The sequence below is a fragment of the Cyanistes caeruleus genome, chromosome 5 (genome assembly GCF_971803275.1).
Source record: "Cyanistes caeruleus chromosome 5, bCyaCae1.hap1.1, whole genome shotgun sequence".
NCBI classification, from domain to species: Eukaryota; Metazoa; Chordata; class Aves; order Passeriformes; family Paridae; genus Cyanistes; species Cyanistes caeruleus.
Window position 1 is genome coordinate 19,291,987 of NC_141705.1, and position 16,303 is coordinate 19,308,289.

A 16,303-nucleotide genomic window follows, 5' to 3' on the forward strand; every position below is an offset into this window, starting at 1 on the left:
AAGTTATCATTTCATTCTCTGCAATGGAAATGTATGACATTGCTCAACAAATGTCAAAACAAGTTGAATCTTTATGAAGCTCTAAGAATTTCTGAAATTCTCTATCTTTGTATGAATGGGTGCTAAAACTAGATGAGCAGATTTTGACTGATCCGCAGCTCATTCTCCTCATGTTAGCATGTTATGTTATGTTGTTATGACTACGTTTTGAATTTGTGTTATTTTGATAAGAGTGGTATTTGAACAGGTGCTGAGCAGCATTGACACACAGTCAAGGCTTTTTCTTCTCACCATACCCCTCCAGTGCACAGTGCACAGTGAGCTGGGAGGGGACACAGCCAGCACAGTTGACCCCAGTTGTCCCAAGGGATATTCCATACCCTGTGGCATCATGCTCAGCATATGCAGCTGGGGGGAGAAGGAGGAAGTGGAGATGTTTGGAGTGATGGTTTGTCTCCCAAGTCACTGTTAAGTGTGATGGAGCCCTGCTTTACCAGATGTGGCTGAACACCTCCCTGCCCATGGGAAATGGTTAATAAACTCACTGTTTTACTTTTCATTTTAAACTGTCTTTATCTCAGCCCACATGTTTCCTCACTTTTCTGATTCTCTCCCCCTTCCCACCAGGGGAGTGAGCAAGCAGCTGTCTAGGGCTTAGCTGCTGGCTGGTGTTGAACCACAACATTGAAAAAAACATCTTACTAGCTGCATTGATATATAACAAAATACACCAAAAAGAAAATATTTACCAATATTAATAAGAGAACAGGGGGTTTTTACATCAGAACAGTGGGCTCTTTGGTCTGGGGTATTTGTCTGTCTCCCTGTTTTGTATTTTGCATTTATTTTAAAGTGAACTTTGTTTTTTTTGTTTTTCTGTTTATCAGTAAAGGACTGTCATGAATCATCTCTTCAAGGCTGGACACATGAAATTACAATACCTAACTTTGAATTTATATAGAAAAACATACAAATTGAAACACAAAGCTACATAATGGAAATATATTGATCATATGAAATCAAAAATTTCAAATTACACTCCCATGAGTAAGAATGCTTTAGAAGCTGGCTCCTGTTTTCCTAAGTAGTGAAAGAATTTTAGTTGAATGGTTTCTCCGGAATATAATGGGAATTGTGTGGCTTAATTCCCAGACACTACTACAAAATCTTGAGGGCTAATTACCAATTTCAGTCTTCTGCTTTACATGTTTAATTATATACAGTAGCTATACCAGTGCATTGCAGATCTGACAAATGGTGAGAGAAATGCTTTCTGGAAATATGCTGTAGGCACTTAGCAGATAATGCTTATAACAATAAAATGAAATATACATTCCTATTTTAAATTTAGCCATGTTTATTAGGGATGAAAGAATTCATGTGAAATTTTGTGAAAAGGATGAAAGAACTCTCTGCTCTGGAGTGTACATTTAAATTTCACATGATGCCACCTCCAGCTAATTGTTAAACTGGGTCAGAGAATTCTGATCCATTATGTTAACTCTTCATTGAGAATTTAGTACCTTCTTGAGTCACATGCCTAACCTCAGTTCAGCAGTGAATGTACCAATTAATTTGACTTATTCCAATTAATTAACAATAACTTTGCAGTAAAATTATTGTGGTCAATATGGATTTTTCCTGGATTTCACTGTATTTTCTTCTCTCTCCCTAATGAAAGAGAAAAAAATAAATCTTGTACCTTTCTAAAATCTATTTCTCAGGAAGAGCAATCAGATATAATTTCTTAGGTATGCTAGCAGTTGTAGAAAATTTGCTATGTGAAATGAGTCCAGTGGCTTTAAGCCAAAGAGTACATCTGGATAAACCTTTGCTCTGCTAGTAGAAGACTGCCACAGCACAGATACAAATATCTTTTCACCTAGAAAAGACCACAGAAGTGCATTCTCTGTGCTGCAGTTGTTCTGTTGCTTTCATTTATCATTTCAAGCTGTGTTATTTTGATGGCTTTTCAGTTGCAGGAGTACCAGTGCTGATGCAGAGATAATGAAATACTGAAAGCATCAAACAACAGGGATGTCTGTAACTGGTAATGGGCATCCTTCCTCAGTTTATTAACTCCAGCTGTGCTGTTTGACAGTTTTTGTGAAGAGATACAGTGCAATGTAAGAATACTGAATGGAAAATGAAGAAGCTAGTATCAGGAATTAAACTGCATCACACACAGTCTCCATGAGTAGAATTTCAGAATGTAAAAAGCATCATCATCTTTCAAAATTACGATCTCCATCTTCATCAGACCATAAAGTGACCAATATAGAGACCTTCAGTTCAAGTTTCAGCAAACAGCAAGCACTTTTATCACAGTGCAGTTATTTTCTGATCTGGAATGCTTCCCCAACACCTTGCATATTTACTAAAAGAGGTAGTATCTACTCTTTTGTAGTAGTAAGATTAGGTTGGCCTTAAAATTATACACATCACTACTTCTGAGAACAAACTAATTAGGACTCATCATTACCAAAACTTTGCCCAGTTTTGATATAACACGTGGATGTTGTTATATAGATCACTGGGCATTGAGAACTGTTGAGGAGGAAATAAAAGCAACCTAATATTGCAGATCTGATTTCTTATTGGCACTTATCCTTTTTAGTGGTTTTAAGTGTCAGAAGCTGAAAATGCCAGGAAAATTTGGAAAAACCTGTGAAATCTTTTTAATAATATACGCCAAGTGTGTTCTCAGAAGCATGTGAACTTAGACATGCCACAAAGGCCTGTTTCTGTATGAGTGGTTGTGAATGAGACCCACTAGCAAGCTACAGGTATGGACACAGAAGCACTTATCAGAACATAGCAGGACAGTTAATGTGAAAACATTTTCTGGGAGCTGTTGCTTGAATGTATCATCAGAACAGAGAAGTTTTGGAGTGTAGTGGTTCTGCTGAATCTACAAGAACTTTTAAACTCAGGACACTAAGTGTCCATCTGGGGCCACTCAAATACACTAGCACCAGCAACAGATTGTATAACTCAGGCCACTCATGCAATCCTGAGGAATTTTATAAATACATCTGAAACAACAAGTCTTTGAGTGACTATACTACCACTATGAAGGGATAGTGTTTTGGTTTTTGGTGGCAAGCTTTGGGTAACAGGGATACAGGGTTTCTCCCTCTGAGAAGCTGCCAGATGTTTTTGCCGTGTCCAAGAGTCAGAGCTGCTGGCTCCAAAACAGACCTGCTGCTGGCCAAGGCTGAGCCCATCAGCGATGGCAGTAGTGTCTCTGGGATAATATATACAGGGGGGGAGAAAAAGCTGCCAGGAGAGAGAAATGAGAAAAAGTCTGAGAGAAAGAGCTCTGCAGATACCAAAGTCAGTGAAAAAAGGGGGAGAGGAGGTGCTCCAGGCACCAGAGCAGAGATTCCCATGGTGAAGCAGCTGTGCCCCTGCAGCCCGTGGAGGCCCATGGGGATACAGAGATCCACCTGCAACCAGTGTAGGACTCAGTGCCAGAGCAGGGGGATGCCTAAAGGATGCTGTTACCCTGTGGGAAGCCTGTGCTGGAGCAGGCTTCTGGCAAGACCTGTGGACCCATGCAGGGTGAAGCCCACTCAGCATCAACTGTTCTGGCAGTGCTTGTGACCCTGTGGGGGCCTCAGGCAGTAGCAGCCTGTTCCCAAAGTACTGCACCCTGTGGGAGGGATGCACGTTGGAGCAGTTCATGGAGAAATCCAGCCTGTGGGAAGTGCTCACACTGGAGAGGTTCATAGAGAATCATTTCCCATGGGAGGTTCCCCTCACTGGAGCCTGAAGAGTGAGGAGGAACAAGTGACAGAGACAACTTGTGATTAGCTGACTGTAATCCCCATTTCCCATCCACCCATGCAGCTGGGGGGAGAAGGTAAAAAACATCAGGAATGAAATTGTGCCTGGTATGAAGGCAGGGCTGAGGCCAAGGTGGTTTTAAGAATTAGTTTTTAGTTCTCATTACTCTACTCTGATTTGATTTGTAATATTTTAAATATATGCTTGTAGTATGTTTTTTCCATGATAGTAATGAGTGAGTGATATTTCCCTGTCCATATCTTGACTCATGAGCTTTTTATCACATTTTCTCTCCTTTGTTCAGCTGAGAAGTTCAATTACACACTGGCAAATCAGTATGACTTCCCTTCTTGGTAAAGAGCTGGCCTTCCAGCTGTTACCACAGCTGCATACATATTAGTGTGTGTGAGGAAGTAATTGAGTGAACCATGGCAATACTTATCTGCTGTTAATAATAAAACCTTAATAAAACAAATAATTAATTGTGCTGGTTTTGGCTGGGATAGAGTTAATTTTCTTTACAGTGTCTGGCCTGGGGCTGTGTTTTGGATTTGTGCTGAACAGAGGGCTCATAATACAGAGATGTTTTGGTTATTGCTGTGCAGGTCTTACACAGAGCTGAGGTCTTTTCTGCTCTTCGTACTGACACACTGGCGCGGGGAGTGGGAGTGCTCAGGAGGCTGGGAGGAGACACAGCCAGGACAGGTGACCCAAACTGAACCAAGGGATATTCCACACCGTGTGACATCGTGTTCAGTATATAAAGTAGGGAGTAGAAAGAGGAAGGGAGGGGCATTTGGACAGATGCCATTTGTCTTCCCAAGTCACTGTTATGCGTGAAGGGGCCCTGCTTTCCTAGGGATTGTTGAACACCTGCCTGCTCATGGGGGGAACTGCATGAATTCCTTACTTTGCTTTGCTTTGCTTTGCTTTGCTTTGCTTTGCTTTGCTTTGCTTTGCTTTGCTTTGCTTTGCTTGTGTGCAGAGCTTTTGCATTCCCTATGAAAATATCTTCATCTGAACCCATGAGTTTTTCAGCTTTTACTCTTCCAATTCTCTCCTTGATCCTCCTGCTAGGAGAGTGAGAGAGCAGCTATATGGGTTGTTGTTTGGAGTTAAATCACAACATTAATAAAAAAATGTTCTAATAAATTGTGATCTGTGTCTCTTCTGAGACACTCTCCTACCACACAGCTTTACACAATTCAAGGCCTGCAGTAAGCAACCAGTGCAGGTGTTTGAAGGAACACCGGTTCTGGTGGGTGCAGCTATAGCACACAGAACCCTTCAAGAAGTAGGCTGGTATTTATATCTAGTGCAAAGGCTCAAATCAAATAATAAATATGTTCTGCTGTACTCATGGGAAAATGGATGAGGGGCAAGGGGAAGGAATGCAAGCTACTGTGAATGAGTGAATGAATGAAAAATTAAAGGTTTTTTTTTTTTTTTTTTCTTTTCTTTTAACTTGATCATTTATATAAACTGTTACAACACCAGCAAAAGCAGTAAGTTTACAGTGTTGCTGCTGTTAACTCTCTTCCCCGAAAGTGCTATGATGTTAAGGTCAATGTAATTAATAGGCTGGAATCTGCAGTTGTCAAAGTACAAGGCTGCTTTCACTCACACCCTGGGGTTTCCTGTCACCAGCTCTCCCTGCCAGCAACTTTGTGGACTGACATTTCATTTTCAAGCCTCTGGCCTGAATTTTTTTTTGCTATTACTGCAACATGTCAGAAAACCAAGGAGGTGTCCAGAGCCTGGTGGCAAACCTAAGCAATGGGTACAGGTGAAGGTTACAAGAGATGAAATCAAGTTCAGAAAAACATTCAAAAGGCATTGCCAAACCTATTTGCAAGGTGTAAAAAACCACAGATTAGTAAAACATGCAGTTTAGCTATGCCATAGCTGAAATGGAAGTTGAAAATAGGGTCTGTTGGCAGGTTTTTGATAACTTTCAATTACAGGCTTAAGAGTGCCCCTGTAAAGTGGTGTGAGTGTGTATGCATATGTCAAATACTGGCATTTTTATGTAAGTAAATAAGAAAAATATGTGGGGGTTTCTGGATATAGATGGGGAGGACAGCAGAAGAATCAGCTTTTATCTGTTTGAAAAGGAGTAAGAGCAAGTGTGGCAGCATGCCAACTCCAAGACCCCAGGACACAGCAGCCCTGCCTATTCTTGGATGGTGACTACTGCTGAATTGTGTACACTAGCTGCCAGGATCATTCTAGCTCAACCCACAGACTGTGTTTTCTTGGAAATGTCGTACAGGGGCAGTATGTTAGCAATTCATGTCTTTAATTCTTCTGGAAAGCTCATGTTCTGCTGTTGAAGAAGAGAAAATAAAGAAAGAAACTGAATTTTTCTTCCTGACACTAAACAAGATCACAGAGTAGGGCTGATTAGCCTTTTACATCTTTCTTATTTGGCTGGAAGGCTTGAGGAAGCTGTGAATCAAAGTGCTGGTGAGCCGGACATGTGTGTACTTCCTAATGGCGGTTCTACTTTGTTAAAAGAATCTTACTGCCTAATCTCAATACTCCTTTCCAATACTGGTACTGGTATTTTGAAAAGGTATAATTGAAAAATAATCCACTTCCCCGTGGCATTGGTAACATCTGGGAGTAAACTGTAAACACCCCCAAAAATGCTGTAACTTTGTTACAAGGAGAATCATATAAGTGAACATATTCTTTTTTGTGTTCCTTCCTCATAAATTGCCTATAATACTTGTCCTAGATTTCATTAAAAGTAGGACTAGCAAAAGACTAGGCATCAGATTATGTTTTAAAGGAATCCTAATACTAAAATAAATTTTTATAAAATCAGCCAGCAACAAAATATAACATTGGGTATAATTTAGTTCAAGATTGGCAGATGTACAAATCCATTGTTTACAGCAGAACTGGCTTGTATCACAAAAGCCCAGTACCTAAAAGCTAAAAAGAGAATTTTTACAATTTCTCCTCATGGTCTGGGTAGCTCCAATTTTCTTACTGCTTTGCTTTGGTCTTCATAGTGTCAGAAAATGTGTTTTTGTTTTCACTGGTGTCACTGACACCCTGACAAGTCTGGAGCCACAAGGCAGCAATAGCAACACTGTCCCTGATGCACCACTCAGGAGGTATATTCTGAGCTGGCCTGGACAGATACTTCATACCATGCATCCACCTGATGCATCAGGTAGCCCTGGGTGTTTCTCCTGAGGCTAGCAGCCCAAATGTGAGTTCAGCCTACAATCAGTGAAAGACAGCCACCCAAGGGTAAGAGAGATGCTCCAGCTTATACCTAGATCTTGGTCAAATGGTCAGTTAGTCACTTTGGTGGTTAAAAATCTGCTCAGTGCATTGAGTCTCTCTAGCTTCCAAGGGGAAAAAAAGAAAAAAAGCCAGTGGTGGGATTTTCAAAATAACTTACAGCTGGTCTAATATTGCTCTGATATGTATGGTTTGATCTTGCCCTTGACCCAATGTCTTTCTTGTACTCTGTTATTCCCTTCCTCAGTCATCTCCATAGGCTCTTTTCTCAGAAGTATATGTACGGGACACTTTTTTTCTGATTTTCTCCCATATTTTACCTCATAAAAGTTTAATCTTTTTGATCCATATTATTACAATACCCTGCAAAAGAAATAACAATATACTATTTTGAAGCTGCCCACTTTGAACATAGAAAAACTAAATGCCTCAGTTTGATAGAGAACAGAAAAAAAGTTCTGCAGAAATGAAATAAAAAACTTTTCTTAACTACCCACACAATGGCTTACTCAAGCCAGTGATATCAGGTTTCTTTCTTTCATCGTGTCTAAATGCCTGCACAAAGGAGAAAAAAGGAAAATAAAAAATATATTACATACTCCTTATCTTGATCCAAAGCCTGGAAAAACTGTTAAGGAATCTTTTGTTGTTTAAGACACTCATACATCATGCAACATATCACCTTATTCTTCAGCAGTCATTTTCCCCACTCAAAGCTAGTATTTTGACTATGAAAAATGTGTGTTTTTCTTCTTCCTGGATTCTTACTTTCAAATGGTGCAGGATGAAGAGCAGCAAATAGTCTTTTACCATTTGTAAATACACCAAATCAGAGTATATTGTGCTTGTCCTTGAGAATTCAATATATATAACTGGGTTCTCTGTAGTAGTAATGACCCACCCCAACTTTCAGTGTTCTCCTTACTCTTCTGGGATGGAGTGGCTGTAACAGTCAACAAGGGAAGACAAATTGCTGTCCTTCACCCAGATTTCAGTAAGGTCTTTGACATGGTTCCATACGGCATTCCAGATTAAAGACACATGGATTTGAAAGGTGGACTGTTCAGTGGATAAGGAATTGGCTCTGTGGACACACTCAAAATAGTTTCAGTCAATGGTTCGATGTTCAAGTGGAGACACGTGACAAGAGGTGTCCTTCAGGGCCCTGTCTTGGAACTGATGTTCTTCAATATCTTTTTCAATAACACAGACTGACATCTAGTGCACTACCTGCAGGTTTGCAGATGATGTGAAACTGAGTACTGCAGTTGACTCAAAAGGACAGCTTGCAATCTAGAGAGACCTGGACAAGCTTGAGAAGTGGGCCAATAAGAACGTAATGAATTTCAACAAGTCTAAGTTCAAAGTGCTGCACCTGGGTCATGGTGATCCCAACATGAGCACAGATGCAGAGAAGAACTAATTGAGAGAGGCCCTGCCAAGGACTTAGGTGTTCTGGTGGATAAGAGACTGGACATGAGATGGCAATAGCAGTGCAGAAAGGCAACTGCATCCTGGGCTGCACCAAAAGCAGCATGGCCAGCAGGTCAAGGGAGGTGATTCTCCCTGTCCATTCTCATAAGAACTCACCTGAAATATTGCATCCACCTCTGGGGTGACCAACACAAGAAAGATTTGGACCTGTTGGACTGAGTCTAGAGAAGTGCCATGAAGATGATCAGAGGGCTGGAGCACCTCTTCTGTGAAGACAAGGAAAAAGTTGAAGTTGTTCAGCCCAGAGAAGAAAAGGCTCTGAGGAGACTTTGGAGCAGCCTTCCAGCACCTAAAGGAGGCTTCAAGAAAGCTGGAGAGGACTTTTTGCAAGGGCATCACAATACAAGTGATAATGGCTTTAAATGGCAAGAGAGAAAGCTTAGATAGGATACTGGGTAAAATTCCTTATTGTTAGGGTAGTGAGGCCCTGAGCAGGCTCCCAAGAGAAGTTGTAGATGCCCCATCCATGAAGTTTAAGTGAAGGATGGATGGGATCCTGAGAAACCTGGTCAGGGTGTGGCCACCCTGCCATGGCCTTTTAGTTCTAACAACTCAAACCATTCTATGGTCCTTTAAATCTAATATATGAGAGGTAGAGCTCTGCATGCTCAAGGTCAGTGAAGAAGTGGGGGAAAAGATGTTTCAGGCACTACGGAGGGTCCCCTGCAGCCCCTGCTGAAGATCATGGTGAGGCAGGCTGGTCCTCTGCAGCCTAAGCTGGTCCACTGTGGAGCAGAGATCTGCCTGCAGCTACAGCCTGGAGCAGCCCAAAGGAGGCTGGCACTGCCAGGGAAACCCTGCTGGAGCAGGTTTCTGGCAGGTCCTGTAGACCCATGCAGAATGAAGCCCACACTCAAGTAGGTTTGCTGGCAGGACTTATGGGAGACTCACACCAGAGCAGCCAGTTCCTGAAGAACTGCACCCCGTGGGAGGAACCCACACTGAAACATTTTGTGAAGGGCTGTAAACTGAGGGAAGGACTCACATTGGAGAAGTTTATGGAGGACTGACTGCCCTGGAATGGACCCCATGCTGGAAGCTGGACTGGAAGACTGTGAGGAGTCCTGCTTCTAAGGAGAAAGTAGAGGCAATATAGCGTGGTGAACTATGGTAACCCCCATTTCCCCACCCTCCTGCATCGTTGCTGGGGGAGGTAGAACTCAGGAATAAATTTAAGCCTGAGAAAGAGGGAAGGGTGGGAGAAAAGTATTTTTAAGACTTGGTTTTACTTCTCATTACTCTACTGTGATGTGATTGATAATAAAATAAATTAATTTCCCAAAATCAAATCTGTTTTGCCTGTGGTGAGTGATTTCTCTTTATCCTTATCTTGACCCAGAAGCCTTTTGTTGTATTTTCTTTCCACTCTACACCTGAGGAGGGCAGGGAGAGAGTGGCTTTGGTGGGCACCTGATATCAGCCAATGTCAACCCACTGCAACCTTACAGTTAATTACTTTGACTTTTAGTGCTGTGGAGACAGAAAGTATGTCAGGAATACATAGTGAAACAACCTACCTCAAATCAGAACTAATCCTTAATACGAAAATCAAGCAAATTTTTTATTCTTCTAAGGAGAAGATACTTTGAAAGGTATGTTAGTTTTTTTTCCCGGCGTCTCTTTTCTGATTGTACATTAGTCCATCAGGACAGAAATACAGAAGTTATTCACAAAGAAGAATAACTTAGCAGTCCTGGAATTCAGGAAGCTAATCCAGTTTACACCAGCTATGTCCTCATCCCATACATATGAGAATATAAATGCAAAATCCTTTAAGTGATGTAGGATTTTGGCACATATTTTTTTCTGAAAGAAACATGCTATGCTGATCAGTAAAATATTTTTCATCATTCCTTTTATTGATGTTGACCCAGTTCTGGGCATTTAAGGTGTTTGATCTGAGCACTTCAATTCTAGCTTTGCAAAAGGACCTTTCCAGACAGTTAAGAAAATCAAGACTTTTTTCCTATATTAACAGCTTAGAGTTTTGTTTTTTCCATACTAGTTCCAATTCAGCTTTTTTTCTTCTGATCAGTTGTTCTATTTATCAATAAACATTCCAATTAAAAGGAGGAGAATCTAATAAACAATAATTATGAAAATATACCCAAAGGAAGATAAAATGTATGCTGTTTTCAGGGAAAACAGACATTTTCGTTTCTCTAAATAAGAGACATGAATACTGTATTACTAACAAATACCTAGCCTAAAAATTATATCAATAGTTATGATCTAATTTAAACAATATCTACTGACTGAACTGCCATCAGCAGCTATACACACTCGTGTGTGTAAGGATTATAGGTATTTATATTTGGTTGAATCATAGCTAGGTGCTTGCTAGATTAATTAGTTAATTTATTTATTAAACAACTTGAAAAATAATAGTTGAGTTTGATAGTAAGCTTTCTGTTTCAAATATGTTACCACTTTACAAAGTATTTTTTGACAATACTTTTCATGAAAATAACTGCTCTGAATCACTGAAAGTTGTGCTGCCTCTGACTGACAAGATAGTGACTTGCCTAGATATTTATTAAAACTTTAGAGAAAACTGCTCATAGACTACACTTTTGGAGAGAGAAATCCTCAATACAAAAATAAATAGCATTTGAATACTTTGAAAAAAAAATATCTGTCTGGAGTAACAACAATAATAAAAATATTCCTTGTTTCTCTAACTGGAAAATACACAGCCAAAATCAGAAAACTCTAGCCAGGTAGGAAAATCTGTTAGAGGCATCGTCTGTCTCCTCCTACGTGGTATTAAAAGGAATTCCCTAATTATCACTGGTTATATTGAAAATATTTATCTCTCTTCTAATTATCTGAGTCTCTAGGTAGTATGTATATGCAAAGGATGGATAAAGAATTTCAAATACTCAGCTTCTTTCTGCAAGTGTTACTAACAACCACAAATCTGAGTCCAATACTAACTGCTTGAAGGAATGATGTTAATGAAGAATAAGAGACGAGATGGGCAGAATAGAAAGGACAAAGAAGAAAAGACAATAATAAAAAATACTCTAACAAAACAACACTCAAAATTATTAACAGCCAAACCCCCCACACCTCAACCCACCAATGTGAAAAAATAGCAAAAAAACCCAACAAAACCAAAAATAACAAAATAAGAAGGCATGTTTTCCCAGTGCTGAAAGAATCCCATGAAAACTGTAAATGACAAAGAAATATGATGTCTTTTGCAGTTTTTCTTGAGAGAACTGTACAGGAAGAAAATCCATTTTCACCTGAAATCAGACTTTTGGCAGCTCATGTGGAATCTGAACTATGTAACTGGGTCTTTGCCAGAGATTTCCTAGGTTCTTGTGGAGTCCCTTGATTTTACACACAGTTTCCCTACACCTGATAGTAAGAGAGCCTCTCTGTTTATTGAATGTGATATGAAAGCTGTTTTCCTTCCTCTGATGGTCTTTCTAGAATTGTTGAAGGAAGTATTACTATTTTAAATATCTCTTTTCATTTATATTTTCTTATTTTACTGCTGCTCAAACATTCACCGCAAGCCTTTTTCTGCTTCCTTGGAGGCTAACTTTCAAGCAGGCTGATAAACCACAGTACACAACAACATAAATTTCATAGCATACTCAGTTGCCAGCATCCAAAATCCACATGTAGATATGTGCGTGACAGTTGACTACAAGAAGTAACAGCCCTATGGTGTAGTGAAAATCACCAGAGCTGATGAGTTCCACGTATTTAATCGAAGATGAATGTAGGGTATTTTCTCTTTTTTTGAGTAATGGGAACTGGGCTTGCAATTCACAACAAGTTAATTTTTTGTATATAGGGGCTGTGAGGCTGAGAAAACTGGAAAAATGGATCTGAGTCTTCCTAATAAAAAATGGCTTAAGGTTATTATTACCTCTCAGAAGAACATGTAAGAAGGCAAAACAGCAATATTCTCTGGCATTCAGCTCATGGTTTTGATTTAGAGCCTTTGTCCATGTTATGTGCAAATCCACTATCAGAAATAAGCTCTCTCATTGCTTGAAGCACTGAAGATATTTATCTTGATTTAAGTTTTTTAAGGCCTAAAGTCTTGATGGCAAGTACATAACACTGTGTGGGGGAGAATTATGTAAAAGTATAGTCCTTTCTTGTAATTTCTGTAGGTTTTGGCCAATTTCAACCAAATTTGTTGAAGAATGGTTTCAATAACATCATACCTTACTAGACACCTGAGAATCCCTACAAAAGATAGCAGCATCTGCACAAAGACAGCAACTAGGCAGTGGGTATGGATATGCCAGTACCCCATTTATATTTTCTTGTGCAGAGGACCAAAGGATATAAGTCTTTCTTGTACATGGTAGATCAGGTAATTCTCAAATGAACTCAGAAAAAGCATTATCCCTAATGCTCCAGTGAATAATCCAACTAGTCATTGCCACAGGTTAGGAATAAACTTCTATTTTATTCTGTTGCTATGTCAAGTCATCTGAGATGCTCGAGGCAATTTATTCCTTAGAGCTTAAATTCACAAAGGTTAATATCAATACGATTTAGGCATCCAAACAGTTTTGGCAATGTGGGCACAAATATGAGTTGCTTATTTTTGTCATTTGTTGGAAATCTGACATAGTCCACTATTAGAAACATGATACTGAATTAAATGAGCCAGTGGTCTTGAAATCAAGGTTTTTTCCTCTGTGCCTTTCTCTCATTTTAGCATGTGTGAAAATCTGACAAGATTACCAGTGGGAAGAAGTTAAATAACAGAATGCCAGGAACTTTTAAACCCCTCTGTTTCTGCTGTAAAACTACTAATAGTGGAGAGGGCATTTAATTCTAAGCATTTACACCCTTGGGAAATATTATTTTAAAGTGATGAATTATTTGAAATTAGTTACCTTATGAACATATTTAAAACTTTTTGAATACAAGTATAAGCATTCTTTCCCCTCTGAATTGCACCTCAATCTCACATTATTGTTCTTAGTTCTTTACATAGTATTTTGGTTCAGCTATACACATGTTCTACAGAACAAAGAAGAGATGATTGTATCATGTCTTACTAAATGCTAACAATAAATACCGACACACCTATCATTCTCTTTAGGTCTAAAGTGGAGTTCCTGCCTCACATAAGCAGATATTTGGCCCCAAACCCATTGTATGACCAAAAGTTCTGAGCTGCCTTACTGTCTTTCCCCAGTCATAGCATTTAATCTATTCACACTGGAGCTGTTTATGTTTTTCAAGTTCTCTTGTGTATGTGGATCCAGACAGGAAAGAAAAACTAGTGTGTGCAACATAAGTGGCTGGTGTCAAACTTGAATAAGGACCTACAAAGTCTGGAACTGGAAGAATTTCAGAGGCTTTCAAGGCACTACAAATTTGCATGCAATACTGTCACACCGGTTTGAATGATAAACATACTCACAAAATTGTGGTGTCTTCACAAATAATCTGTGAATTCAAAACTGCCAGTATAATTAAAAATCATAGAATTTACACAGAATTATTCCACATAGACTTTTTCTGTAGCTCTTATCTGTTTTGAAAATTGTGTTTGAAAAGATTAAGTAAATACCTATGATTCAACTATTAGCTAAATTGTCTAATACTTTGTGAGAACAAGTCTCAACTTATGGATTTTTCATATTCAGAGTGCATATTTGGTTTGGACATCCTTTTAGCTTCTGAAGTCTTTTGTGTTGGTCTTGTACACAGGGACTCTGTCATTGCACTTTGCTTTGTTTTTTTTTAAGCCTCAGGTAAAACACATTTGTAATCAAAAGTGGCAGGAAATGAATAAAGAGAGGAAGGGATTCTATAAACAATTTTTTCTTCTCCTCATATTGCACTCAAGAAAGGGAATGACGCTTGGAATACAGATATAAATACTTGGATTAAATCCTGAAAGAAGAAATAAAAAAGACCATCATACCAAAAAAATGAAAGCACCTTAATCCAACTACTTCCCATTGATGGCATAAATTGGAGGGGCAGATGGAAAGTAAGGAAAAGGGTGTTACTGTAAAACAATCATCAGTTTTGTGAGTATGTTGAGGTTTTTTTATCCCAAGAAAATGGTTAGAAATCTGCAAAGATTTTATGTAGCTTTTGGTCTTTAGCTTAAATGTTTTTAATTGTACAGGCTTTCATATTCATAAGTAGAAAAATAAACATAACTGCTCCTCTGTTTCTGAATTACCAGTGCTCATTCATTTATTCATTCTTGCATATCCTTCAAGGCCCTGCTTTAAGCAGTAAACTAAGAGGAATGCAGGATGGATTTACCATCAATAAAAATAAAGAGTTAGAAAGTCTGACAGGCAACTACTGCATCAGAGGAATATGCGATCAAGAACATTTTCCTACAGCTTGGTACATGGACTGCAGATTCAAAATAAAATGGGCAACCAAAACGAGTCAGTTCTTTACTCTCACCTGAGCCAGACACAGACATCCAGTGTTAGCAAAGACCAATTACACAATGCCCAAGAACCTTCAGCAGTGTTGCAAAGACCAGTGCATTATAGCTCAGAGAGAGCAAAACAGGAATAGCAGTTCAGAAATGGAGAAGTCCCTGTGGGAAGACCTGGAAAACTTCAGCAGTTTCAGGATTTTTTTTGTCTAGAGAAAAATTTATCCATAGAAGATTTATGTAGGTAGTCACTGGGTAGCTTCAAATAATAGAGCGTATGCAATAATTTGTGTCAGCAACACAAACACTTCAAGATGCTTGTTAGAACAAATCTTTCTCTCATATAGTTGTGTCACATCTGTGCTGCTTACCACCTACTTCCTAATCCCACACAGATTTATAGGTGACTAATGGGCTATTTGTCTAACCATAGGAAATGGAGACAGTCTGGTGTACAGAAAAATAAACAAAAAATTCTTCATGTGGGAATATCAGCATGGAATTGTTATGAGCTAAATAGTAGTGAAAAAAGCCACAATATAGAGAAATCGGCAGATTCTGAGATTTTTAAGCACTAATAGTGAATATATACTTCATAATCACTGCATATAAAGGTGAAATGCATCCAAAAATTTGTCTCACATGCTGCTTTTTGTGTGTGACTGCACAACATAGCTGCTGGTCACCTGTGTTTGCATTCAGAGAATTACAATTTTTACTGTGTGATATATGTATCACACAGAGATAAGAAGAGAGTAAACAGTGGGGAAAAAAATAAACACCGATGAAGAGAAGAAAATTAAGAAATCTGATATAAATTTCATTATATTGTGACTTTTGATGTTTTGCTTTTCAGATTCTTGATGGGAATTCCTAATTCTAGCAGGAGTACTTAGTATTCAATTGCTTAATAAAACCCCGACAAATATCTTCTGTTGAGATTAACAGCCTTATTTCCATCATGAGTGAATTTTAGATGAAAGTAATTGTCATTTGTACAGGTTTACATACCAGTTCCCCATCTTCCAGTTCTGAGTAGGGGAAGATATCTTGGAGAAAAGGAAAGTGTATGCTGCTTCTATATCCTTACCAGCTCACCCAAACATCTCTCCTAACAGAAAACACATTGATTACTTTCTAGAGAAGTAAAGAAAAAAATTAATATGACCTTTTTTCCCTAAGACTCAGTAGAGATGCTTTGGACCCGCAATGATCCTATAGTGCTGCCTCCAACAGTTATTGAAATTCAGTCAATGGTTTACCACAATGAAATAAAGTCCTTGCCACATACTACTTAGACATCAATAACAGATCTGGGCATGCTTTGTCAAGCTGTTGCAATCAGAGGTTAAAATGCACTGATTTACA

At 39.0% G+C, this 16,303-nt stretch overlaps 1 long non-coding RNA gene across 2 annotated transcripts in view; it reads left to right on the forward strand.

The window, feature by feature from the left end:
- The window catches only part of LOC111928123 (uncharacterized), a 356,375-nt gene that overhangs the window by 328,075 nt on the left and 11,997 nt on the right, over nucleotides 1-16,303 (forward strand). The gene's annotated exons all lie outside the window — the stretch shown is intronic.